Source organism: Notothenia rossii (genome assembly GCF_949606895.1).
Source record: "Notothenia rossii genome assembly, chromosome: 8".
Classification (NCBI taxonomy): Eukaryota; Metazoa; Chordata; class Actinopteri; order Perciformes; family Nototheniidae; genus Notothenia; species Notothenia rossii.
The window spans coordinates 30323904-30338852 of NC_136906.1; positions in this window are offsets into that span (position 1 = coordinate 30323904).

Below are 14949 nucleotides of genomic sequence, written 5' to 3' on the forward strand. Positions count from 1 at the left end.
TTGCTTTGGGTTATTGTCTGGTCCTTTCCCCTGTGTTTTTCCTCTTGTCATTAGTTTCCCTGGTGTGTCTAATTGTCTGATTATGTTCACCTGGGCCCCTGTGTTTTCTCCTCCCTCCTCACCTGTGTCTTGTTGTGTGATTGAGTCTTGTGTGTATTTAAGTTCTGGGTTGTCTGTCGGTCTTGGTCGGTTCGTCTTGTTCCCTGTCTTGTTCCCTGACTAGTTCTGCGGTGAGTGTTCTGTTTGTCATTGTACATATATATATCATAGCCTTGAAATAAAGGAAGTTTCAGTTTATATCTGCATTTGGGTCCTGCTTGTTTCACAAACCGTGACAATGCTCTCTCAAAGTAGAGAACAAAGTCATGCCACTTCTGCTATATTTGATGAGAGATACAATTATATTTAGCCTTACGTTCTTAATAAAACTGGTACTGTTGGACTCAGTACTTGTTAGACTACTACCAAAAATACAATTAAGTATTTTACTGTGTACTTTTTGAGTAATACTCTGTCAAACTCCCACAAATAATGCATGTTTTCTGCTATTTTTGATGAGAGATAAAAAGATTTTTTACCATAGGTTCTTAATAAAATTGGAACTGTTTGACTCAGTACTTGGATTACTAGCACAAGTACAATCAAGTATTTTTACTGTGTACTTTTTGAGTAATCCTTTCTCAAACTCCCCTCCCGAGTACAATAATGCATGTTTTCTGCTATCTTTGATGAGAGATAAAAAAAAAATGTTGCAATAAGTTCTAAAAACAATCTGCGAGGAAAGGACTATAGGGCAGAGAAATAATCATATATTAAAAGATAGCAGCATCATAAGAGGCCAACAAGAGTGACAAGGTGTGTCAGTGTGCTGCTGAAGGAAAGTTGTGAGCAGCTATCCAGCCCAGTCTCTAAAGACTTTCCAAGGGGTAACAATGCTGCTGCTGGAGTACTGATTTAGTGGATCTAGTGTTGATGTCATGTGCCTACCATATCCTCTTAAAATAATCTGTCCAACATTATCAGTATTGTGAAGAACATTTTTCAAACGCTTATTAAATATAGCAGAAAACATGCATTATTGTACTCATAACGGGAGTTTGAACGAGTATCACTTAAAAGTTAAACGGTACAAGTATTTCATAGTACTACTTGTGGTAGTAGTCTAACTAGTACTGAGTCAAACAGTACTCATTTCATTAAGAAATTATGAAAAAAACATCATTTTATCTCTCATCAAATATAGCAGGATACATTTATTATTGTACTCGGGAGGGGAGTTTGACAGAGGATCACTCAAAAAGTACACAGTAAAAGTAGTATTTGTGGTGGAAGTCCAACTAGTACTGAGTCCAACAATACCAATTTCATGTAGAAGTTATTGCAAAAAATAATTGTATCCCTCATCAAATATAGCCTAGCAGAATATGTGAATTATTGTACTCAGGAAGGGAGTTTGAGTATTATTCTAAAAGTACACAGTAAAAGTACTTCATTGTATTTGTGGTAGTAGTCCAACAAGTACTGAGTCCAACAGTACCAATTATATTAAGAACTTATGGCTGAAAATCATTTTATCTTTCATCAAATATAGCAGAAGTGGCTTGATTTTGTTCTCAGGAGGGGAGTTGACAGAGAATAACTGAAAAAGTACACGGTAAAAGTACTTAATTTTATTGTTGGTGGCAGTCAAACTAGTACTGAGTCCAATAGAGCCAGTTTTATTAAGAACTTATGGTAAAAACATATTGTTATCACAAATATAGCACAAAAACATGCATTATTTTTACTCTTGTGTCTTATACTAGCGTCAGTGCCACTTCCCAGCGATTACCGTAAATGCACTCAAAAAGGGAGAGCTGCTCATTTGACCAGGCAAACGCGAGAGACGGCTGAGGTGAGGGGAGCTCCATGGGACCTAGCTTACTTCGGAAAAAGTAGTCTATGTATTATTGAAGTCAATGGAGAGAGAAAGATTATCTTTCGATCCTATTTGAATTGTGCCAGGAATTACGCATATGATGTTTGTCAATTTAAAAGATAATTTTGCAAGTCAAAAAAATAAAAATGTGTCGTAAAACTGTGAAGTAACACTTCTTTTGTGTGAAACCGCTCAATGATACCTCTCCCGTATCGCACCACACACCAAGACGGCCGTCACGTTGGCACATTTCACTTCTTTCTTTCAGAATGAGGCGAAAAGTATTAAAAGAGGTGAAAATCACTACAAGTCTGGGTATGTTGAGAGCTGTACAAAAGGGGAGTAATGGCGCGTTTCCATTACACCGCCTCGCTCGTTAGGACTGGCTCACTTCGTTAGGACTGGCTCGCTCGTTAGGACTGGCTCACTTTATGGTGCGTCTCCATTACAGTTTAGGAACTGGGGTAGTATCTATAGTAACGCAGTGTAGGCGGAGCGATCGGCTTTTTGGCGGGCGGAGCGACGCTGCTTAAAACAGCCGTGACGTCATCTTCAATGCGACACAACACACAACAATGGAGGATGTGGAAGCCATCGTTCGCTTGTTTCTTGCTGTGTGGACAAGAAAGAGGAAACAGTTGGTTCGAAAGAGGCGGCGTATAGCAAGACGAGGTATACAAGAAGCTGACGCGAGAGTTTTGGCAGGCCAACAACGCCGCAGTGACTACAGGACGACTCCAATCACTACTTCTTCTTCTACACTAAAAAGCTACTTGGTAAGCTAACGTTCGCTAACTAGCAATGTTTTTAGGTTCACGCTCCCTATACGACCAAAGTGTTTCAAGTATTTAATTAATTGTAGCTACCACTTTTACGTATTAAAATATGTATGCTTTTGTTTGTGTATTTCAGATTTTACATTGCCGCCTTAGACCATGTGTTTGGATGCTCGACCGAGCTACCGAGTGGTGGGATGTGATTGTTCCATCTTTCACACACACTCAGTGGGTGGAGAACTTCAGGACATCTGAGGAAACGTAAACCTACCTGTGCAACAAACTTCGGCCAGCGATGGAGAGACAGGACAAACCTTTCCGCGTGTGTATACCCAGTGCTTGAATTGGAATAAAAAAGGTGCCAGTACTCTAAATCAGCAACAAGTATTTGGCACAAAGTCATAGTATATCCTATAATGCTGGTGGGTTTGTCTCTTTACTGTATATTTTAGAAAGGCTCACTGTACTTAAACAAAATGACTCAGGGTGCATCTGAGATTAGAGGGGGTGCAGTGGTAAAGTGCTATTTTTATAAGTAGGGAGTGGACCTGACACCCTCTAGTCTAGGGGGGTCCGAGGGAATGCTCCCCTGGGAACATTTTTTTTTAAATATTGAAGTTAGATGCATCAATCTGGTGCACTTTGAGAGCAAAATGAAGAGATATATGGATACCTCTCAACATCCATAATGAAACAACTGTAAACAGATTTACTTTTTCTTTATGGATATAAAAGAAAGTAAAGCTTGACTCCTACTGGCTGGTTAAATGACTCCTCGTCCCTGAGGCCACTATCAGTTTTTTGTGCCATTTTGCTGGATTTATTTGTCAATAGCGTTGCTGCACAAAGTGATAGCCCTCTAGTTTAAATCTGCTACCCAAAAAGAAACATATGGAGATGGGTTACTATTTAAAAAAAAATTGCAAATCTATTTGGGAACAGTAGGGCTGGGCCTGAAATCCTATAGGGGGGTCCGGGGGCATGCTCCCCCGGTAAGATTTTTTTTTAAATGTTGGACTTAAATGCATCAATCTGGTGCATTTTGAGGGGGAAATAAAGAGACTACACCCATATGAAACAAAAATTTACACATTTAAATAATCATAAAATCATAAGTACATGGCCATAACCAATAACATACAATATCCAATATGAAAAAACATTGAAACTTGTTTATTTATTTGTTTTTGGTTCATTTATAGTTGTGAGTGTGTCTGGGCTCCTGAATCGGCCTCTCCTGTCTCCCTCCTCTCCCCCCTGCTCCTCTTTGAGGCAACAGCAAAGACTAGTTTTAGCTCTCAACAAGTTTATCTTACCTTTTTTCACCTAGTTAACATTTTGTTTGTATTATTAATGCATATTTTACTAATCACTACCCCCTCAAATGGAAATATGTGTTTACATAAATGGTGACCGAACCGTTTGAGACCCACTGAGATAACTTAAACTAAGTTAACTATCTAAAGACTCAGAGAGTAATTTACCTCACCAGAGCTGTAGTTATCAGCCTCTCAGTCTGACAGCAAAGGACTCTCCCTCCACCTTGTTGTTGAAACAGCTCCTTATATCCGTTAGCGCAGCTAGCTAGCACCAGATGCTAACAATACACGTAACCGGTGCGCGCGCTTTCTCGCTCGCTCGCGCCACACACATACACCAACACACACCCTCCCGAGCTTGAATGACACACAGAGACCAATGGAGGGCATTAGTATGATCTGTATGAAAGTGGCAATGTCGGCAGGCCACATCATGTAGACAGCCAGTCACCCTCTGTGAGGCAGAGTCAGACCCACATTTGCGCTGCGTTGCGTTTACAATATATACGTATATTGCCGGCGGCTGAGTACCGGCACCTTCTTACTGAGTACCGGCACCTTGCCGGTACAGTAAGAAGTGCCGGTACCACATGGGTAAAAATCAGAAGTGCCGGTACTGCGTACCGGTGAGTACCGGCCCAATTCAAGCACTGTGTATACCTCTAAAAAAGAGAGTGGCCATCGCACTGTGGAAGCTTGCTACCGGTTCATTGTACAGAAGCATTGGACATATTTTCGGAGTGAGCAGGACTACTGTGTGCCGGTGTGTGCAAGACTTCTGTGCTGCTGCAGAGACGTTGTTAGTCCCGGAACTAATTCGTTCACCAGACCAGCAGAAGTTGGCTGCCTACACTGAGAACAGGTGGGGGCTCCCTCAGTGTGTAGGTGCTATTGATGGATCACACATACCCAACTTGGCACCACAGGAATACCACTGTGACTATTTCAACCGTAAAGGCTGGCACTCCATCATCCTTCAAGGAGTTGTAGATGGAAAGGGACATTTCTGGAATGTGTTTGCAGGAATGCCTGGGAGCTTGCATGACGCTCGGGTGTTGAGACTGTCTTCATTGTGGGAGTTGGCCAGTCGTGGCAACTACTTTCCACCTTGCACCAGGAACATTGGTGGGGTGAATGCTGGCTATTACATCCTTGGAGACAATGCCTATCCCTTGCAAAACTGGCAATTAAAACCCTTCGCTGACACTGGACGGCTGACACAAGAACATGTGACATACAACAAGAACATTTGCCGAGCACGGGTAGTGGTAGAAAACGCTTTTGGTTGACTGAAGGGAAGGTGGCGTTGCCTCATGAAAAGAAATGACTGCTATGTGAAACTTGTGAAATCAATGGTGCTGACATGCTGTGCTCTGCATGACCTCTGCGAGAGTCATGGAGAGGCCTATGATGATGGGTGGGATGCACCAGCAGCAGCAGAGCCAGGGGTAGCAGTGGCACAAGGTGCAGAGGAGGAGGGCAGGGACATACGAGAGGGTCTGATGCGCTACCTGAATACCTAGAATGTATAATTTAATACCTAAATATTAATTGTATTGTATTGAACATAAATAAATCTCTTCTTTTTTTTTACATACATGTGTTTGTCAAATGATTTAAACCAAAAAAAACATGATCAGAATTGACTATTTAGTAAATATTTGAATTTCAAGCACCAGTACTTACTGCCCCATAATAATGTTATAAATTAAGCAAATATCAAAGCAAACTATAAATACAAAAGTGTAAAACACAGCAAAACTATATTCATAAAGGCAAGTGTAAAAAATGGTAAAAATGGATGGAGGCTAAAGAATCCACAGCATAAAATAATATATGATTATCATGGTTTGCCTGAAAGACACAGCCTCAAGGTTCAAGGTTTTTTTATTTTGTCATACGAACATAGCTACAGTGTAGTTATGACAATGAAAATATTAGGTCACAGGCTCCTCCAACAGTGCAACACAACACAGATTCTTCTCTTTGAAATATATAAGCAATGTGTTGAGTCTAGCACAACGAGGGTATTACAATTGAGCAATTGTTACTACATGTATTATTTATTTATCATGTATTACCATTACAAAATATGTAATGTTATGTTTTGAGGAGGACCTCAAGCTAGCAAACTCAATTTCAAACAGTATGCAGAGTTGTCCTGCTAAAGGGTTCAAATATATTATTTAACCAAGTATTTATTCTCTTATTTGCTTTAACTGCAACAGATGACAAAGGTTTCACTGTGATAAGTATTCTCTTAAATCCATAAACCCCTGCACAGTGCTTTGTGGACGATGATGGTGTTTATGATATTTCTAACTGCAGAGGGACGCCTAGATGATGCCATCTTTCTGTATGATCGCTGTTGGGTGCAATTATTTATCAACAAGCGATAAGATAAGACAAAGAAGTACTTTATTGATCAAGTGTTATGTTGCAGCATAAAAAGTCATGACATTATAAATTACAAAAAAAATCTTTTTTTTGTTGCAGCAGCATAAAAAAGGATTGCCATTTTACAATACAAATAATAAAAAAAAATATGTTTGTATTGCTGCATAAAAATTATGTAAAAAATAAAGATAAAAATAAACTTTTTAAAGATTAAACATTTTAAAGATACAAAATAAACAATAAAGTACAAATGTAAATAAAACAATATAATACTATATATAGAGGTTATAGTAGGGTTTTATCAATGATGCGGAGGAGACTGGGCACGTCGGCTGCTTATTCCCTCTAGCAACTGGCCAAGAGTGCGCAGGAAGGCTAAATTGAATGTCTCTTCTCGTTCGCGCTCCTCCATTCTTATAGCTGCTTCCAACTCCCTCAACTTCCTCGCCTCGGCCCGCTCTTCCTTCCTGCCAGCTGCAATGGATCATTGATCCACCAGGGGGTGCAGTGGGGTTCCACACTGGAGCTCATGTGAAATAAAGTGAGATACAGTATGCTGGATGTACAGCGGAACTTTGTTAAGATCCATATGTCACGGATATCATACTACTGTGCTAAATAAGAGACATGTAATCATTTACAAAACATCACCATGTTGTTATTTAACAAAATAATTTTGTTATTCGAAAAAAAAGAACGGGAGGAAATGCAGCCCGGCTCTCGATTTTTAATCCTAATTTAATCATCATCTTCACCACGATCATTTATGTTTATGTTTGCCGAATTGACATGAAATCACTGACACATATGAATATACTGTATTCAACTTCATTAAAACGTTATTAACGTGCCTAAACTCAGTAATTCACCAAAAATATGTATATTTTAATGGAGCTTCGTCGGTCGATCAGGATCCCAAAGTGTAGCGGAGGGATCCTCATCTGGATGAAGGGTGTTATTTTCCCCATAAGGAACAAGTCGCTGCAAATTATCCCGCTTATTACATGGCCACATTCTCAACAAAGTAACGACATGACTCCCAATATTAATTGAAATGCTTTTATGGATTTAGAAAATGTTTATTGATTTAAAAAATAGTTGTATGTATTGATTTAAATTGACATGCATCCGCTAAGAAAAATAGTCCGTTGTTACCGTTTTTTTAACAGTCTGAATGAAACGGCAGCTCTCAGCTGTGTATTTACACAACTAAAGGCCCATCAACCACAGCTCTCTCCCCCCCCCCCCCCCCCCCCCCCCCTCCTGATCTTTCTTCTCCAGCAGCTAAATTAACAGTAGGTTACTCTGAGTGACCATAGACTGTATGTGACAAGCTTACAGTTAGTGACGTAACAACACCATAAAAGCTGGTGGGTTGAAAGCAATACGGGAGGTAAAAATAACTAGAATCATTGTGATTTATTTATTGTGGCTTTTATGTTTTTAGGTATAAAATGTTATGTAATTCAGGCTTATAGTTCACCCTTCTCTAAAAGCCTTCAACAATGACAATATTCATTGTAATTTAATAAATCCTTCCAACACACATTGTAAAAAATAGCCTACTGTAAGTTAAGAAATCATTTCAATATGTACATCTTCTGATGTAACAACAATAACATTATAAATAGTAACATAACTGAACATGGTATTGCACATTTAGCTTTGAGTGTTGCTGACCTGAGATGTTTTTATTACATGAATTAAGGTGACTAAGGCTTTTTAACATACAGGGATGCAAACTCATCAGGTATGAAAAAGGTGACAAGGATCCGAGCCCCCGGCTCCCCCACCCCACGGAATGACAGAGGATTTTAGCAGTCAGAACAACTAAAGCAGCAGTGTTAATAATAACAGAAACGCCAAAGAGTCACATCTAATAGAAATATATAAAAGCATTTATTTTAAATTGTGTAGCAGTCAGTTTATAATTTTGGCAGCACTGTTGAGCATTTTGAAAATGTATTTTCATGCCTCTGTGCAAGGCTTAAGTCTTTTTATCTTTATAGCCACATGGTGTAAAGTAACTAAGTTCATAAACTCAACAAGTACTATACTTGGGCACAATTTTGAGCTACTTGTATTTTATTTAAGTATTTCAATGTTTTGCTACTTTGTTCTTCTACTCCACTACAGTTCAGAGGTACATGCTGTACTTTTCCTCCATTCCATGTATGTAATACCTTTAGTTACTTTACAGATGTGGATGAATGATGTGAAATATAATCAAGTGTTAAATCAGACTTTAGTTCCACCTGGAGTAAATCCACAAGTATACAAAGTCATTCAAACTAGCTGCCCCTTTACCAGCTTTGAGAACACTTTCATGATCAATCATTATAAAACATATCATATCTATTATTCTGAAATGGACCAATCTGCACAATGACTACTTTTACTGTCGCTACTTTCACTATATTTGGATGAGAATACTTTTCTACTTTTACTTGAGAAACATTTTGAATGCAGGACTTTTACTGTAACAGAGTATTCCTACACTCTGGGACTATTACTTTTACTCAAGTACAAGATCTGAGTACTTCTACTTTTACTCTAGAACAAGATCTGTGTGCTTCTACTTTTACTCAAGTACAAGACCTGAGTGCTTCTACTTTTACTCAAGTACAAGATTTGAGTACTTCTACTTTTACTCTAGTACAAGATCTGTGTGCTTCTACTTTTACTCAAGTACAAGATTTGAGTACTTCTACTTTTACTCTAGTACAAGATCTGTGTGCTTCTACTTTTACTCAAGTACAAGACCTGAGTACTTCTACTTTTACTCAAGTACAAGATCTGAGTACTTCTACTTTTACTCAGGTACAATATACTTATACGACCTCTGTTTATAGCCTATGAAAAAAACTATTAGAAATAGAAGGCTAAAGCTAACGTTAGCAGATAGTGACAATGTATGCTAGCTAGCTAGCTCAACGATTCCTTAAATAATATTGCCACAGAAAAACCTTTCAGTTCACATCACGCTCTGCCGCTCCGACAGGGAGCTCTGCTCTGAACACCTGAACGGCCCGTTCTAACAGCTGTTCACCAGCGGTCCAGTCTGTGCCACAGTGACTCCGGACGCACAGTTAATATTTGTCGCTGCAAATTATCCCGCTTATTACATGGCCACATTCTCAACAAAGTAACGACATGACTCCCAATATTAATTTAAATGCTTTTATCGATTTAGAAAATGTTTTTATTGATTAAAAAAAATAGTTGTATTGATTTAAATTGACATGCATCCGCTAAGAAAAATAGTCCGTTGTTACAGTTTTTTAAACAGCCTGAATGAAACGGCAGCTCTCAGCTGTGTATTTACACAACTAATGGCCCATCAACCACAGCTCTCTCCCCCCCTCCCCCCTTGATATTTCTTCTCCAGCAGCTAAATTAACGGTAGGTTACTCTGAGTGACAAGCTTACAGTTAGACACAACACTGTCATTGCAAGTGACCCTCAGTTAGTTGACTTTTATGTTCAACTGCTAAATTCGTTACTGATAAAAAAGGGCTTCTACTGTACCTAATTACCGTAACACTAGAACCGCCAGAGGTTTTTGTATAGGCCTACCTAAACCCGTCAAATCCCGCTATTAGAATGCAATTTTTAACAACATAGGGTGCTACATAACACACTTTCAGGAAAAGTCACGGACTGGGAGACTTTAATATTTTTATTGAAAAAAAGTTACATTGCACACACACAACCCACATCACACAAATTGACCCGATTGGCGGTTCTAGTGTTAAATAAATTCACTAATTAATGAAACCAGTTCAATACGCATTACTCTTATTCTTATCATTCTTTATGAGCGCAGAAATAGTCTTAAAATAAGATCTGTTTTTTAAATGAAATCTGACGGCAGGCAGTTAGCTCTGATCACCTATGATAAATGCGACGCACCTAATCGCTGGCCATTCAGCCACAGACACTGTTCGAAATGGGGGGGAGCTAGGGGGAGCTTGGCTCCCCCGAAGAGGGAGGGAGCTCCCCTGAAGGCTGACTTTGAGATAAATAGGGGGAGCCCAAAACAATCGTGCATATTTGTGTCACACAGATTAGAAATGTTGAGTTTCTGTAAATAACAGTTCTTGAAATAAATAATAGTTATTGTTCATTACAGTTTCTGAATATTTGTTTTATATTTGTGAATATGTCTGGTTGTTGCCATCTGTACGTGGCGGCGCTGCATTCTTACTTACGTTGCTATGGTTATGGCGGTGATGCCGGCGCGGTATTTGAAATGTTCATATTGATATTTTTTTAACTCTGGCTTTGTAATAAAAAAATACGGCAAAACGAAAACAGCCAAGCGTCACAGCTTTTGGATTCACAAGCAAAGAAGCGAAGGAGTCTAAAAATGACAACGTGAACGGAAAACAACTTTTAGTTGGCCGGCTGTAAGCGGCGTTAGGGTCGAGCTTGACAGCTCCACACCGAGGGAGAGGCCTGCCGATGCGGAGCCTGAAGAGGCTTCAACAACGGCCACATCCGCCGGCATAGTGACACCGTCTGTATTAGTAGAAGAGTGTTTTTATAGCAATTGATCGCATCCGCGCTGCTGCGCCAGTCAACAGAACGTGCGTGTGACATATTTAGTAGCAGGATGTGCTCCGAACAATAGGGCTCCCCGAAAGCAAATGGGTAATTCGAAAACTGACAGAGCTCCCTCTATACAAATCAAACTGTAGACGGTGTTAAAGCACCTATTGTTTTAAATAATGGTCGAAATGTGACCTGTGAGCCTTCTGAATTACCGTGGGACAGCACATTCTAAACTAAAATGTTCAATCAATAAAGTAACATCTTATCTTAATAATATCTTCATATTAATAATAATAATAAATCATACAGTATGTGTCCGAAAGGGAGTAGGAGGAAGCAAACACAAAAATATACTGCATATTAAAACAAACGATTGTAAATGTTAAAGTATGAGCATAACAAATAAAGAAGTGTAATGTAAACATTTACATTATAATTATGATTATTTAATATATAAAGACTATATATTATTGAATTACAAGATTAGATATACTTTAGTTGATCTAAAACATTGATGTGTTCAAATGCTCTTCAAAACACAACTGAAAGTCCATGAAACTTGTCTTTCTGTATTTTTGAATGAAGCGCCATCTCCTGGTTAAAACCTGAAATTGAAAATCTGGCAACGCCCTCTTGGAAAATAGTGGGAGGGCTTAACATTCCTCAATACTGGTTTTAGGCAGGTCGTAGGCAGGAAGCTGTAAGCTGGAGTCTGAAATTCGGTGCTACATCTGTATGGGGCGGGCCATTCTGCACATGAGTTAAATGCATTAAATATTTTAAAGCAATTCATTCAAAAAATGAATTACCGCCGTTAACGCGATAATTTTAACAGCATTAATTTTATTATAATGTTACGTCTGCTGTGAAGCACTTCGGTAAAACCCTCTGTTTTAATATGTGCTATATAAATTAAGTGGATTGAATTGGATTGGCTTTGTTACTGGATGGGGGGCCGATGATGATGATATCTGATTTGGCACTGTTCAGTTGGAGATAGTTTGTTTGCATCCATGCTTTATTTCTGAGAGACAGTTGGTGAGAGTGGAGTGTGTTGTGGTGTGTTGTTGAGATATAAAGTTGGATGTCATCGGCGTAGCAGTGAAATTGAAGGTTGTGGCGACAAATGATTTTGCCAAGGGGGAGCATGTAGAGGATGAAGAGGAGGGGGCCAAGCACCGAACCCTGGGGGACGCCTTGGGACAGAGGAGCAGTGGAGGAGGTGCAGTTGTTGATGTTGATAAACTGATGTCTGTCAGTGAGGTAGGATTTCAGCCAGGAGAGTGCAGTGTCGGTGATGTTGAGTGATGATTCGAGGAAGGACAGCAGGATGGTTGCTGGAGACAGAGGAGAGGAGGAGTTCGTTTGTGATTTTGAGAAGAGCTGTTTCTGTGCTGTTTTGATTGGAAACCGGATTGAAATGGCTCAAAGAGGTAATTGGAGCTGAGGAGGGATTTTAGTTGTGAGGCAATGACACGTTGAAGTATTTTTGACAGAAAGGGGAGATTTGAGATGGGCCGGAAGTTGGACATGATGTCAGGTGTGAGTCCAGGTCTTTTGAGAATGGGTGTGACAGCAGCCAGTTTGAGAGAGGGGGGAACTGATCCAGATCTGAGGGAGGAGTTAATGATGGTGGCGATGAGTTGGGAGATGGCAGGGAGGCTCTCTTTAACACATTTGGAGGGCATTGGGTCAAGTGTGCAGGTGGAGTTAATTCAAGTCATGAAGTCGGACAGTTGCATGGGGGTCACAGGGGAGAAGTGGGACAAGGGCTGTGCGGTGAAGGGGGGGAGCCAGGAGGGGAGGTGGGGGGTGCTGATGAGGGTGTCAGATTGCTGTAAATGTTGCTGATTTTGGTTTGGAAAAACGAGAGGAAGGAGTTGCACTGTTCGGTGGTGAAGGATGAGGTGGCGTTGTCACAGGGTTTGAGAAGTTTGCTGATGGTGGAGAACAGACGCTTGGGGTTGTTGGAGCCAGACTGAATGAGTTGTGAGTAGTAATTACACCGGGATGCTTTGAGTGCGTTACTGTGCTGCTGGAGATAGTCTTTGTAGATTTGAAGATGGACTGTTAGTGTGGTTTTCTTGTGTTGGCGTTCCAGTTGACGTTTCCTTGATTTAATTTGGCGGAGTTCGGGGGTATAGCAGGGGGCGGAGTGTATGAAAGAGACATTTTTGGTTTTTGTGGGGGCCAGTTCATTGAGACAGAAGGAGAGGGTGCTGTTATAATAGTCCACAAATTCAGATGGGTTTTCAGAAAGTGTGGGGGAGACAGACATCTTGCAGGTAATGGAGGCAGTGATTGCTGAAGGTGAGATGGATTTCAGATTTTTGTAGGTTATTGTGCGTTTTTGCTTTTGGGCGGGGACGGGAATGTTGATGTCCATGATGATGGCCAGGTTATCAGAGATGTGGAGATTGAGACTGGACAGATGATGTATGGTGAGACCAGTGGAGCACACCAAGTCCAGGATGTGACCACGGCTGTGTGTTGGGAAGTTGATGTGTTGAGAGAAGTTGCAGCAGTGAAGGGTTTCCTTAAATTCAGAGGCATATTTGCAGGTCGGGTCATCAACATGAATGTTAAAATCACCTAAGAGGAGAAGAGATGGGGATATGGCAGAAAGCTGAGTGAGAATGTCAGAGAGGTTGGAGAGAAAGGAGGGGTTTGGCTTTGGGGGACGGTAGATGATGGCTGTGACCAGGGGAGTGGGACCAGAGAGTTTGAAGAACAGGTGTTAAAATGAAGAAACATCAGGGATGGTGATTATGGTCGCTTTTATTTCCTTTCTGATAATAGCAGCTATACCACCACCCCGCGAGGGTTTGTCAATGTATGTGAATCCTGCTGGGGTGATTTGATTTAAAGAAAAATAGTCCAGGGGTTTTTGCCACGTTTCGGTCAGATACAGAAAGTCCAGGTTATTGTCTTTAATGAATTCATTCAGAATGTGGCTTTTATTGTGGATGGAGCGTGTGTGAGCAGGGCTGCTCTGAGGTGACGTTGCATTGGGAGGGGTTGTGTGGACCGGGGGAGTGGAAGGAGATTGGTCAGATTCACGTGTTGTTTGTTGTGATGGCCTAGGGCAGGGGTATTCAACTAAAATTCAACGAGATCCAGTTAGAGAAAATTTCCCCATGTAAAGGTCCGGAACATCAAAATGTCTAACTTGCTTTATGAATCAGTGTGATATATATTGAAGTAGCCTGCAGCTTTAGCAACGTCTGCATGTAATCAACAACTGACTGCCAATCAAATAAAGAAAGTACAATTAAAAAACAACAATATTTATTGTCTATTAACATTGAACAATACATATATACAGTAAATACTGTGGATATGTGTAATGTTTCTCTCGGTCTGTATTTAAAAATAAAATAGAGAAAATAAATAAAATAGCTTTTGAAAATATGTGCATCTCAAAAGTGCTTAATTTTAGATAAATAAAATAAAGTGTAGCAGCAGCTTGAGTTTCCCTTTTTCTTTGTTAACCTTTCACATCATGACTTAACAGTTTCAGACGATTATAGAACAATATCAGTCTTTACACATCATAACAATTGAACAGTTTTAAAGTTTCTCTTTCTTTCCCTCTTATATTGCTGTCCCTCATTCACTTTTTTTTAATTCAGTGCGAGAATTGAGCTGGAGCTTGTCCTGCCAGGAGTTTAAATCTGGGCTGAAATGGTGTCAGGGCCATTCTCATACACATGCAGGTGCTCATTGGTTAGCCTCGGTTAGCCTGCCCTGGAACGATATTTAGTTTTAATTTTGATCCTGGTGGAGTGATCATATCGGGCTCTGAGGCTGTTTATTTTTTGTGACCTCAGTTCTGAGTTGAGAGGGAATGTGTTTTTTTTGTGTTTTGTCTCATAGTGGCGTTTTGGCACTTTTAATGAACACCACAGTCTCTGAATGAGACACACTGGTTCTGTGCTCCCAGTGGGCAGGATGAACATGAATGAGTCCGTCCACTCACGGCCCG